General features: G+C 31.7%; 1 long non-coding RNA gene across 1 annotated transcript; it reads right to left on the bottom strand.

The window, feature by feature from the left end:
- Positions 1 to 2,401: 2,401 nt before the first annotated feature.
- LOC131168141 (uncharacterized) lies at positions 2,402 to 11,427 on the bottom strand. Its single transcript, XR_009140225.1, has 2 exons — positions 11,345 to 11,427; positions 2,402 to 2,663 (listed from the first exon to the last, which is right to left on the bottom strand). It is a non-coding gene; the product is annotated as an uncharacterized LOC131168141 (long non-coding RNA).
- Positions 11,428 to 11,438: the final 11 nt, after the last annotated feature.

The raw sequence follows: 11,438 nt of genomic DNA, 5'->3' as shown, positions 1-11,438 counted from the left end.
TAGAGCCCAATCAGCTGAACAATCCACACCATAATCAAAACTAACAGTAACAAAATCACCGTCGTCAATGGTAGACATCTCGCAGATCTCAATCTCAAACTTCAATCTACCATTGCACTCACAACCCCATCCAACATGGGACTCACGAATCAACTGGGATACAATTGAATAATCTGAGTTTATAGACCCCACATATGACACAGACAACACAAAAATAGTCTGCGAAATCTATAACATTGCACACTTACTTGCAGTTCCTTTTGCCATAAATGATCAAACACTTGGTGCATACACATCCAAATCCTTTGAAACAAATCCATCTCGAACCGATTAAGAATCCTAACTGATATTGAAAATACCATAACTCACATCGTTAACCCCAATGAAATCAAAACTGCAAGAACCTGTCGAATTGAACAACCATCCCAGCATCATAAATTATCTAAATGTTACTGAAGATATAGCCCAAAAAATGAGCACAACTCATTAGGTAAGGAAGAATTGGCCCAACTGATGAGCAATGCTCGTGAGGCCAGAAGACTGCCCAAAAAATGAGCACGACTCATTAGGCAAAGAAGAATCAGCCCAACTAACGAGCAACGCTCGTGAGGCCAGAAGACTGCCCAAAAAATAAGCATGACTCATTAGGCAAAGAAGAATCAGCCCAACTGACGAGCAATGCTCGTAAGGCTAGAAGACTGCCCAAAAAATGAGCACGACTCATTAGGCAAAGAACAATCAGCCCAACTGACGAGCAACGCTCGTGAGGCTAGAAGACTGCCCAAAAAATGAGCACGACTCATTAGGCAAAGAAGAATCAGCCCAACTGACGAGCAATGCTCGTGAGGCTAGAAGACTGCCCAAAAAATGAGCACATCTCATTAGGCAAAGAAGAATCGGCCCAACTGACGAGCAACGCTCGTGAGGCCTAAAAACAGCCCAAAATATGAGCACAGCTCATTAGGCCAGAAATGACAAAAAAGAAGAGCACGACTCATGAAACCACAAGCAGCCCAAAATGCCTCAAGAAGAGCTGCTCGACAAAAACAAAAAAAAAATAAAAATACAATTTTCGAACTTTGGAAGCCAGCTTCAAAAATTCGAAACTGATGGGGGGACAACTGATATACCTCAAATATATCACTTACCATAAATCCAAAGGAGACTAGAGCCCAGCATTGATGAGGGCAATTACCACCTAAGTCAACTGCTCAGGCAGAGCAATTGACGCCAGCTCCATGATGACTAGAGCAATCTACGCCAACGTTATAACAATTGGAGCGATTCACGTTTGTGCCATAATTCGCTAATAAATGACACATCACCCTTGGGTCAAACTCTATCACTATAAATAGGGATTTAGAGAAGAGGTTAAGAAATCTCATTCTAAACTCTACTTTACTGTTGCATAAAAAACCTCTCAAGTCAATCCCTGACTTAGGCATTGGAGCGATCCCCCGGAGTACACCCCGGGTCCTCCAAACCTTACTTATTTATCTCTTTTTAGGTGGTCGTGATCAGGGATCGTGAAGGTCGTTCAATTTTTAGCTGCAACAGACATATTATTGAACCACGTAAAAAATTGTGCAGCTTCAGGTGGAGGTATAGGTCTGAAAACTCCAAAGAGGTGAATATTCGTCAAGGTGGAGAATTGTTGAGTTGTAACTCACATTCAAAGGTTATACATTTGAAAACTGTTATAAATTAAAGTCATGGTACAATATAATTGTATATTGTATGAGGGTACGATACCGTATGTTAGAGTCATGGTTCAATACAACTGTATATCATATGAGTTTACGTATGTTAGAGTCATAGTGCAATATAATTATATATCATATAAGGGTATTTTGGGGTTTCATATCGGGCTATACATACACATTGTTATTTAGGGTTGAAACTTAAGGAAGACAATTTTTTATTGATAGTGAAAATTGTGCAAAGACTGTGGATGTAGGCATATTATCGTATCACGTAAATTCTTGTTCTTTTTCTCCTTTAATTTTTTTCTAATTTTCATATTTCTGTGAGTGCGTGCATAATCATAGGGCGTAATTTCTCAACGTCCTATATATTCCTAATTATTTCATTCAACATGTAATAGGAAGAAATAATGATCCCCATAATGAAATTTAAGAATAGTTATTCCTTATCTATTCCTTATTATAAACTCATAAATGTTTCACATTGTTATTTGCTTTATAGTGACAACATAATTTCTTATATAACTAATTGTAAATAACGTACAAAAACTAGTATATTCTTCGAAATAAACATTCCTCAAACCAAATATAACCTAGAGAAAAAGGAAAGTATGAATCTTCAAATTATAGTGATATTTCCTCATACTAGATTAGGAATGGCATAAAAATGTTTTTAGGGGAGAATGAGTGTTTAATTGTAACGATATCAAAATTCTTATCATTTTCTTTTTTTTATATATAGTAAACATTCCTACGCAGCAAAAACATATATCATGAAACCATTCATACATAAACTGTACAATACCAGATTCTAGAATATACAAACCATACACAAAAATGTCACTCCAATATTATCTATCCCAAAAAAAAACACATCTCTGCCAAAAACTCACCCTATAACCAGGGTGACTAAACATTCTCTCTATCCGCGAGCCTGATCTGCTCGCCTATCTGGCTCACCTAAAAAATGTGAGAATAAAGGGGTGAGTTGACGCTCAGTAAGTGGAAATATGCTATTACTAGTGTGTGTGGCAACTAAGTTAAGGATACTTTTAAAATAATGACTGAACTGTAATGCAATAAATCATCTATAAATCATATCTTTCTTTCTTTATTTAAAACATATTGTATCATCTCTTTTCTACTTTTTATACTGGTAATATCATACTATACTGTAAAACTGTAACCATATATATATAACTGTGCTTTTATCCCTGGGACTCTATTCGTCATGATTTAACCCCTCATGACAGGGTTGTGCGGCCCGTAGGCGGGACTCTATCTGGTCGGCCCTCTAGATAAGTCATCATACTCTACACTACCGGCCAAACTGCATCCTCTCCTAAGCTCGGGACTGGCTACTACCTTGTCAAACCGGTCCCCTTAACCCAGTGTACTGGGGAGCTGCATACTCTCCAAACACGGCTGACGGTACCCACATACTATCTGAGATATGTGGTTGCACTCTAACTGTATCTAGCAATGGTACCGTGCTCTGTAATCTGTGTCTGTCTGTGTAACTTTCCTCAGGGATCTGATACTATATACATATATACATATATATACTCTTTTACTGTTTTCATCGTATTTCCAAAATTACCATAACTCTATCTTTTTGTACTGTAAACACTGTATGTGTAGCATCTTGATGTCACCTCTGTATATCTATCTGTGTATTCTGTATATATACTCTGTCTGTGTTATGTATGTTATGGTAATAGGAAAAACATGACATGTTATAACACTGTATATATGTATATATCGTTCTGTAATAAACTGTAATATAAAATACTAATCTGAGCATCTGTATACATGTATTTGGATGTATGTATGTAACCGTTTCATGAATTATTCATATAAAACTCCATATGCATGTACATTTCTCTACGAATATAAATCTATCTCTGTATAATCTCATATACTGGAAAACCATATCAAATATATATACTATCTATATCTTTGTATTTGGTATAGTATGATGTTTCATAACAACTATATAAATTCATTCTTCACATGAAAAGTCTATTTAGGCCACACAAACATTTATGCTCATTTTCTATAAAAATAGTATAACAAACCGACATAAAAATATGCTCATGAAATCTCAATTAACTCTATTAAAACTCCTAGCATAGCATATTTCCCTTACCTCAACTTTGAAAAGCCCCTATAAAAATATGGCTCTATACCTGCAGGATTCATAACCCAACATCCTGAAAACACAATGTCTCAGAACAAAATTTCAGTATTTCTTAGTCTACATCATCTTCTATAACTGCCGGAAAGTCAAAAACTCAATAAAAGACCTTACCTAGAATTTGGGATGAAACCCAACTTTGTTTTCCCGACGATCCGCTCCGGTAGATTTGTGGAGAACTCCACCAGGAGCGTCGTGGTAGCTTCGGAACGTCGATTCGGCGACCGGTGAGGCCGAAAATGAAAAGAGAAGGGAGAGAGAGTCGTAGGAGGGAGAGAGGAGAGAGAGAGCTCGGTGAAAAATGAGAAATATCCCGGATTTTGTATATATATATATATATATATATATCAGGGGATTTCGTCGACGAGACCCTGTATTTGTCGACGAGTCCTTCACAAATTTCGTCGATGAGGCCCTGCATTCGTCGACGAAATTCAGGCTACCTCAGAACCCCTCTCGGTATTTCCTCGTCGATGAAAATCTGCATTCGTCAATGAAATTCTGAAGGCCTTCGTCGACAAGACCCTGTGTTCTTCTACGAAGCTTGGCAATTTTTCAGAGATTATTTTTATTTAATATTATCTCCAAAATGTAATGTCGTCGACGAAGTCTACGACCTCCTTCTGTTTCTGTATCTATTTTCCTCTCTCTTTAATATTTGAATATGGATATTTTCTGGGTCGTTACATTAACAATCATTGTATAACTCATTAGATATATTGTGATTCATGACCTATATTGTGAACAAATTTAACCTAACTTTCCTCTCTATTTGCACATTGCAAACAAAGGTGTAATAGAATGAATTGCTTTGTCCTACTGTTTACCACATGACTTATGTTTACTTCTTGCTTACTAACTATTTGCTGTGTATTCTGTATTCGATGCTTTTGAACATGTTCATATGATGAATTTACTTTTTTACTTTTAGCTAAATAGTTAAATTTGTATATTAAAATTAATGTACATTTCTTCAAATGAACCATTTGGTTTGTGACGTATGGTCGTGTATCCATATTCTTAAAACTCAATCCTTGCTCCCTCCTCTCCATCGGATCCCCCTTTGGTTATTTTATGTCTCATTTTTTAAATTCTTAAAATGCTCATCTTCATTTTTCATTAACAATGGTTAAAATAGTAAAATAACTATTTTTGTTAGGTAATATCATATATACTGTAATATTTTAGTTAATGGACACTTTAGTCTTTGTATCACTATTAGGGTTAGGTTTATTTATTAGTTCAATTGTATTCAATATATATAGCATAAAGGTAAAGGCATCTTGAGTGCCTTTTGTGCAATAACTCTCTCTCTCTCTCTCTCTCTCTCTCTCTCTCTCTCTCTCTCTCTCTCTTTGTATTGGATCTTGAATTCTAACAATTTTAAAATAGAAAAATAGAAAATTTAAAAGTCATAGTATACACATGGGATTATCTATCTTGGATTTAAAGGGGGAAAAAAGAAATGCCAAACTCGATATTGACTTTTAAACCACCTGTAATTTTGTGGTCGACGGTTAGACTTGAGTGTGGAGTGCATTTCAAGTTAAAGAATAATTTTTTTTTAAATAATTAAATAAGACATTAAGGCGATCATGATAAGCTCTTGAACAAGTCACATGATGTTAATATCCAACAAACATTTTTACTTCTCATTATCTTTAAAATGACCTTAATCTTATAAGTTATCTTTTAGTTACAACATTTACAAATCAGGATTGTATAAGTTATAATTCAATAAAACCTTTTTTGTTCCAAATTTTGAAAATATCTTTATATCTCCCCCCATCTCCTAAAGATAATAAATTTCAAATTATACATGTAATCGTAACTAATTGCCCGTGAGAAGCTTAAAATAGAACGAGGATGACTGAAGATTGATTTTGGGAAGACCCTCATCCAATCGTCCTTTTTTGTCTTGAATTAAAAATATAAAACATTTGCCAAATATTAAGAAGTAAGACTAAAAATAAAAAATACTCGATTAAATTAAAATTTTAAAAAATTTTGAAAGCATGTATGCATTTTTCACCTATAGTTAGATGGGTATAGGATGGTTGCTAGTAGAGTCTATAATTTCAATGCTATGCCCTTTAAAATGGTGTAATGTGAAGAAAATTAGGAGCCCAAATGTCAATTTTAGTGAAAGAAAAATTGCGGAAATCATGGAATAGGAAAGCTTGAATTGGAACTCAATGGCAACCTAGTTTGAAAATTAACTACGTGGGTGTTGCCTCAACACTACTCTTCTAAATGACCAGTAGATCACCCCATCAACACGTGTAAAAAGACAAAAAAAAAAAACAATGGTGGTCGAGATCCTTTGAACACTCGACTAATTCATCAGAATAATGGACTCTCCCCTCTACTCTTCTCCACTTAAATATTAAGGTATTATCTTAAATAGAAAGTTATAAACCCCACGACTAGCTCCCGAGACTTGAACCTCATTTAACCTGAAAAGCATCGAGTTTATCACCTGAACCACCCTTAGGGGATTTTGAATATTAGTTGATAGGATTGATCAAACCACAAAATTATGCAACTTGATTTGGGCATTAATGTATATATGTGCATTTATCAATGAGAGAAATTAATTTCTCGAGTATGGAATTTTAGAAGTATTTTTGGTTGTTCATAAGTGCTCGATTGCTCACTAGAGTGGACCCGCTAAATAGGTGTGGGGCCCACCCCTCTAAGTGGTAGAGATACTGGAAGCTTCTATAATCAAGAAGTCTACACACTACATTACATAGTAAAAAACTATAATTTGACCCAAAAGTAGAATTTAAGAAGACAAAGAACGGGCGAAGAGCCAAAAGATAAGAATCTTTTGTCCCCCTAATGGTTAATGTAGGAGCAGAGGATGTACGGGACAAAAGTTCTAATTTTGAGGAATGACCCTCTCAAAATTGTGCAATTATTGACTAAACTTATATAGGATAGCGATGAAAAAAAGAGCTCTATACTTTGAAGAGTTGTGACCCTCTCAATACAAATTGTTTATTTAGATGATCAATCTACACAATCAACGATCACATCATTCGAAACTATTAATTAATTATTTAATTACGTACTTTATTTTCGACAGGTACATGATACAATGTTTCCACCACGAATCCCCTTGGATCCCACAATTGAGGAATATCAAAAAAATTTAACACAAGGAAAATGATAATACTTTTTGTAATTTTGTGGTTTAATGTTTGAACAATAGAATGATAAGGGTTTAAAATAAAACTGATACCAAAGGGAACAGATGAAAAGTATATTTCAACCCCACAAAAGTGTCGTATTTATATTTATCGGTATTCCATCTCAAGAAAACAGAACAATTAAACTTCATTTAAATCAAGGATTTTGTTCGATGATAAAAAAAAAATAGGAAAATAAAGAGTTCACTTTGTACTTTTTCTATATCAAAGACTATCAAAAATCAAAATTTGTTCTAATATGATTCAAATGAAAAAAAAAAAATTTAAATATTAATATATTTTCTGTATATTTTATATTTATTTTCATTTTTTTGATAAGCATACATAAAAAGTGAATTTTTTAATTTTTTTTCTTTTTTAAAAAATATTTTTTAGAAAGGGAGTTTAAGCGCAACGGTAAGGTTGTCTCTGTGTACCTAGAGGTCACAGGTTCAAGTCGTGGAAATAGCCTCTTGCAAAAATGCAAAGTAAGACTGTGTACGATAGATCCATTGTACCCCGCATACGCAGAAACTTTGTGCATCGGTATTCCCCATTTAAATATATATATATTTCAAGTTCCATTACATTTTTTGTTATTTGAATTCAAACTTAAATTATTTAAATATCTCATGTAAAATTTTATTAATATAAATAAAGTAATGATAATTGTTATAATCTTTTATACTACATATGATCTTCACACAAGTAAATAATAAACCTTTGCAATTAGATGTGGGCAGGCCCAGAGGATCATTGTAGGGGCAGTGGCCCTGCAGTTTGAAATAATACTTTACCAACTAAAAATAAACAAACCCTTTCTCCCAATAAAAAAAAAATCTTGTTCAAAATAATACATTCCAATAGAGACAATTTACAACTTAGAACTTCATACATTTTACAACTTAGAAACTTTAACAATTTAAAATTTTAGTATCCGTTTGATTAAGGATTTTTTCTTGAAAAAAAGGTAAAAAAAAAAAAAAAAAACCGAAGGAAACTCATTTTTTTTTTATATATTTTAATTCTCTATTAAGGTTGCATTTGGAACTCAGAAAATATTGAGAAAAAGAAAGGAAAATATCAAAAAATTCACATTCTGATGCTTGATTATCAAGAAAAATTTACTCCTTATTTTGCTTTCCTTTTATTTTTTTCCATGTAAAATCCTTAATTCAAGCGGATCATAAATATTATCAAAAATGAAAGTTTGTTTTAATATGACTAAAAATTTTAAAAAAATTAAATATTATGTTTAAAATCAAAATTTTATTTATAAATTTGGTATATATTTTTATTTTCTCCCTTATTTTTCTTGATAACTAAACGAGAAAATGTAAATTCCTTGATATTTTTTTTTTCTTTTCTTAATATTTTTGAACTCTGATTGAGGCCTTAATATATATATATATATAAGAAATAGAGATGAAAATGTATTATCTCTTTTGTGTATCTTAAACCCAATAAGCTTTCCGATGACCAAAATAATGAAAAAAGAAAAAACCTTGAACCGATTTGTCTACAATACTATCTCACCCTCATCATCCTAGCATCGAGTTATTTTTCCGCATGAACCCCCCTACAGTATCGTCACTTCAATAGAATTTAACCACCAAGTTCGAGGTGACCTTATAGTTCTTGACCTGTGAAGATGCGTTGTTAGGTGCTTCATGTGCTCTAATTAATACCATAAGCAAGTTTGGAAGCCTATGTTGTCGAAAATGTAATATATGCATATAATGAATTTTCTTTTAAAAAAAATTAACATCATAGTTAAAATTTTCATTTCTCTACAAGCTTCCCATTTAGCACAAAGATGGAAAAAATTTTACATCTGCCACCGATTATAAGTTAATGAAGACATACTTTTAACAAATAAACAAATAAACAATAATAACTAAACCTTACGATTCTAATTCGGCAAAATAGTTGTTTATTGGAACAAGATGAAATATAATTTAAATTTTGAAAATCTCTGTATAGATATTCTTTATATATTTCTAATTATTTAATTCAACATGTAATAAGAAAGGAATGTCTATTCCTTATTATAAATTCATAATATGTTTTATATTATAAAATATTTTACATTGTTATTTGCTTTAATAACATAATTTCTTGTATCACTAATTGCAAGTAATCTATTAAAACTAATCTATTCTTAAGAATAAATATTCCACAAACCAAATGTAAACTTAAGTTTCTCTCTCACACGGCTCAAAGGAGATACATATTTTCTTAGTGGAATTGAACAACTATAGAACTTTTGGATAATCACGACACCTTAAGCCAACTAATTGTCATTAATTAATTATTTATTTATTTATTTTGTAATTACAAGGGTCTATTAAGATCAAGAATTTTACTTGGTAAAACAAAAAAAAATAAGAAAATCATTTCCTATTATATTTTCTTTTTATGTTAAATTCTATTAAAAATGAAAGTTTATTTTTATATAATTAAAATTTTTAAAATTAAATATTAATAATACGTAAAATCAAAATTTTTTTCATGATTTGATATATTTGTATTTTCTTTCTTACTTAACCAAACATAAAAACATGAATCCTTAATATTTTCCTACATTTTTTGTAATAATTTCCAAGTTTCAAATGGGGCATAAAAGATTTAGGGCAATATCTTTTGAAGTTACAATATAACCAAATCCTAGTTTATTGCCCTTCATTAAGTTATTTTGAGATTATGTTGGTATCATGTTCGTAGTCATTGTTCGTATCGTTGTTTACAACTTATGGTAGTTGTTGTGATCGACAAAAGAGAACCCTCACCAACAATCCCCTTATACCAACTTCTAACAATTGCAAACTACAAAAGTTAAATCATTACTAAATACTAAGGGTCCATTTGGATTAAGGATTTTACTAGAACAAAAAAAAATAGAAAAAAAACACATTTTCCCTAATATTTTCTTGCTATTTAGTACTATCAAAAATAAAAAATTATTTTAATATAACTAAAAATTAAGAAAAACTAAGTATTAATAATCTGAAAAATTAAACTTTTATTCATAGATTTGGTATATTTTTCATTTTCTTTCTAACTTCCCTTAATAAATAAATGAAAGAATGTTGATTCTTTGAAATTTTCCAATCCTTTCTCCAATATTTTCCAGAGTTCCAAATGGAGCTTTAGAAAATCACATTAATTCAGCTTTTGCTAACCAAGGATTATCAAAAGCTTAAACTGCTAAGAGGGTACAATGCCAAAAAAAATTTAACCTCCCCATCCTTCAACCCCAAATAACATATCACAATGAAAAATCAACACCCTTGTTATTTGTTCTCTATATTTGTGGTTTATCATCAGTATTTTTTCTTTTAAAAAGAAATGACTTATTGGTATGGTCTCATGCACAGTTATTTGTTTTAAAAAGAAATATTTTGCCTTATTATTACTTATATGTACTTCTTTGTTTTCCTTTATCTCATAGTGTGCATTTGGATCAAGAAATTTACTTCGAAAAGGATATGTAAGAAAAGAGAAGAGAAGAGCAACTCATCTCCCATTACATTTTCCTTTTATATTAATAGCCTGTTTGGAGCTTGAAAAAATCTGAAAGAAAGGAAAGAAAAAGACAAAAGAATCCAATTTCTCATATTTGGTTATCGAGAAAAGTGTAAATAAAAAATAAAAAATATATCAAACCAATGAATAAAAATTTAATTTTATACCCCATTAACATTTAATTTTTTTAATTTTTAATCCTATTTAAACAAACTTTTATTTTCTGTAGTAGTTGATATAAAGAGAAAAATACTATGAAAAATGAAATTTTTCCTTTTCTTTTCTTTTCCCACCAAAATTCTTGATCCAAACAAACCAATGAAAATTTGTTTTAATATGATTAAAAATATAAAAAAAACTAAATATTAATGATGAATAGAATCAAGATTTTGTACATAGATTTGGTGTATTTATTTTATTTTATTTTTTATTTTCTTAATAGGCAAATATGAAAATGCAAATTCTTTGAAATTTTCCTTTGCTTTCCTTAGTGTTTGTCAAATTCCAAATGGAGGCCTATTATGAGTCGGAAAGAAAGTTCCAAACTTTCTTATAGAGAGGGAATGATTGGAACACACATGGCTCCATAGTTAAGACCTCACAACGAAGGAGGTTTGGATATTAAACTGCTGAAGCAGTGGAATAAAACCTCCATGGTTAAACTGCTTAAGGCCTTTTCTTTGGGTTATGTGGATTCACTAATACAACTTAAAAAGGAAAAGTACCTGGGCAGTCGAAGAGATCTCTGGTTGCTCATGGGTTTGGAAGAAAATCCTTCAGGCCAGAGATGTTGCATATTCTCACATACTGCATAAAATA

The sequence above is a fragment of the Malania oleifera genome, chromosome 11, assembly GCF_029873635.1.
Source record: "Malania oleifera isolate guangnan ecotype guangnan chromosome 11, ASM2987363v1, whole genome shotgun sequence".
Taxonomy (NCBI): Eukaryota; Viridiplantae; Streptophyta; class Magnoliopsida; order Santalales; family Ximeniaceae; genus Malania; species Malania oleifera.
Note: the sequence above shows the minus strand (reverse complement) of the source record. Positions and strands in the feature narration are given on the sequence as shown.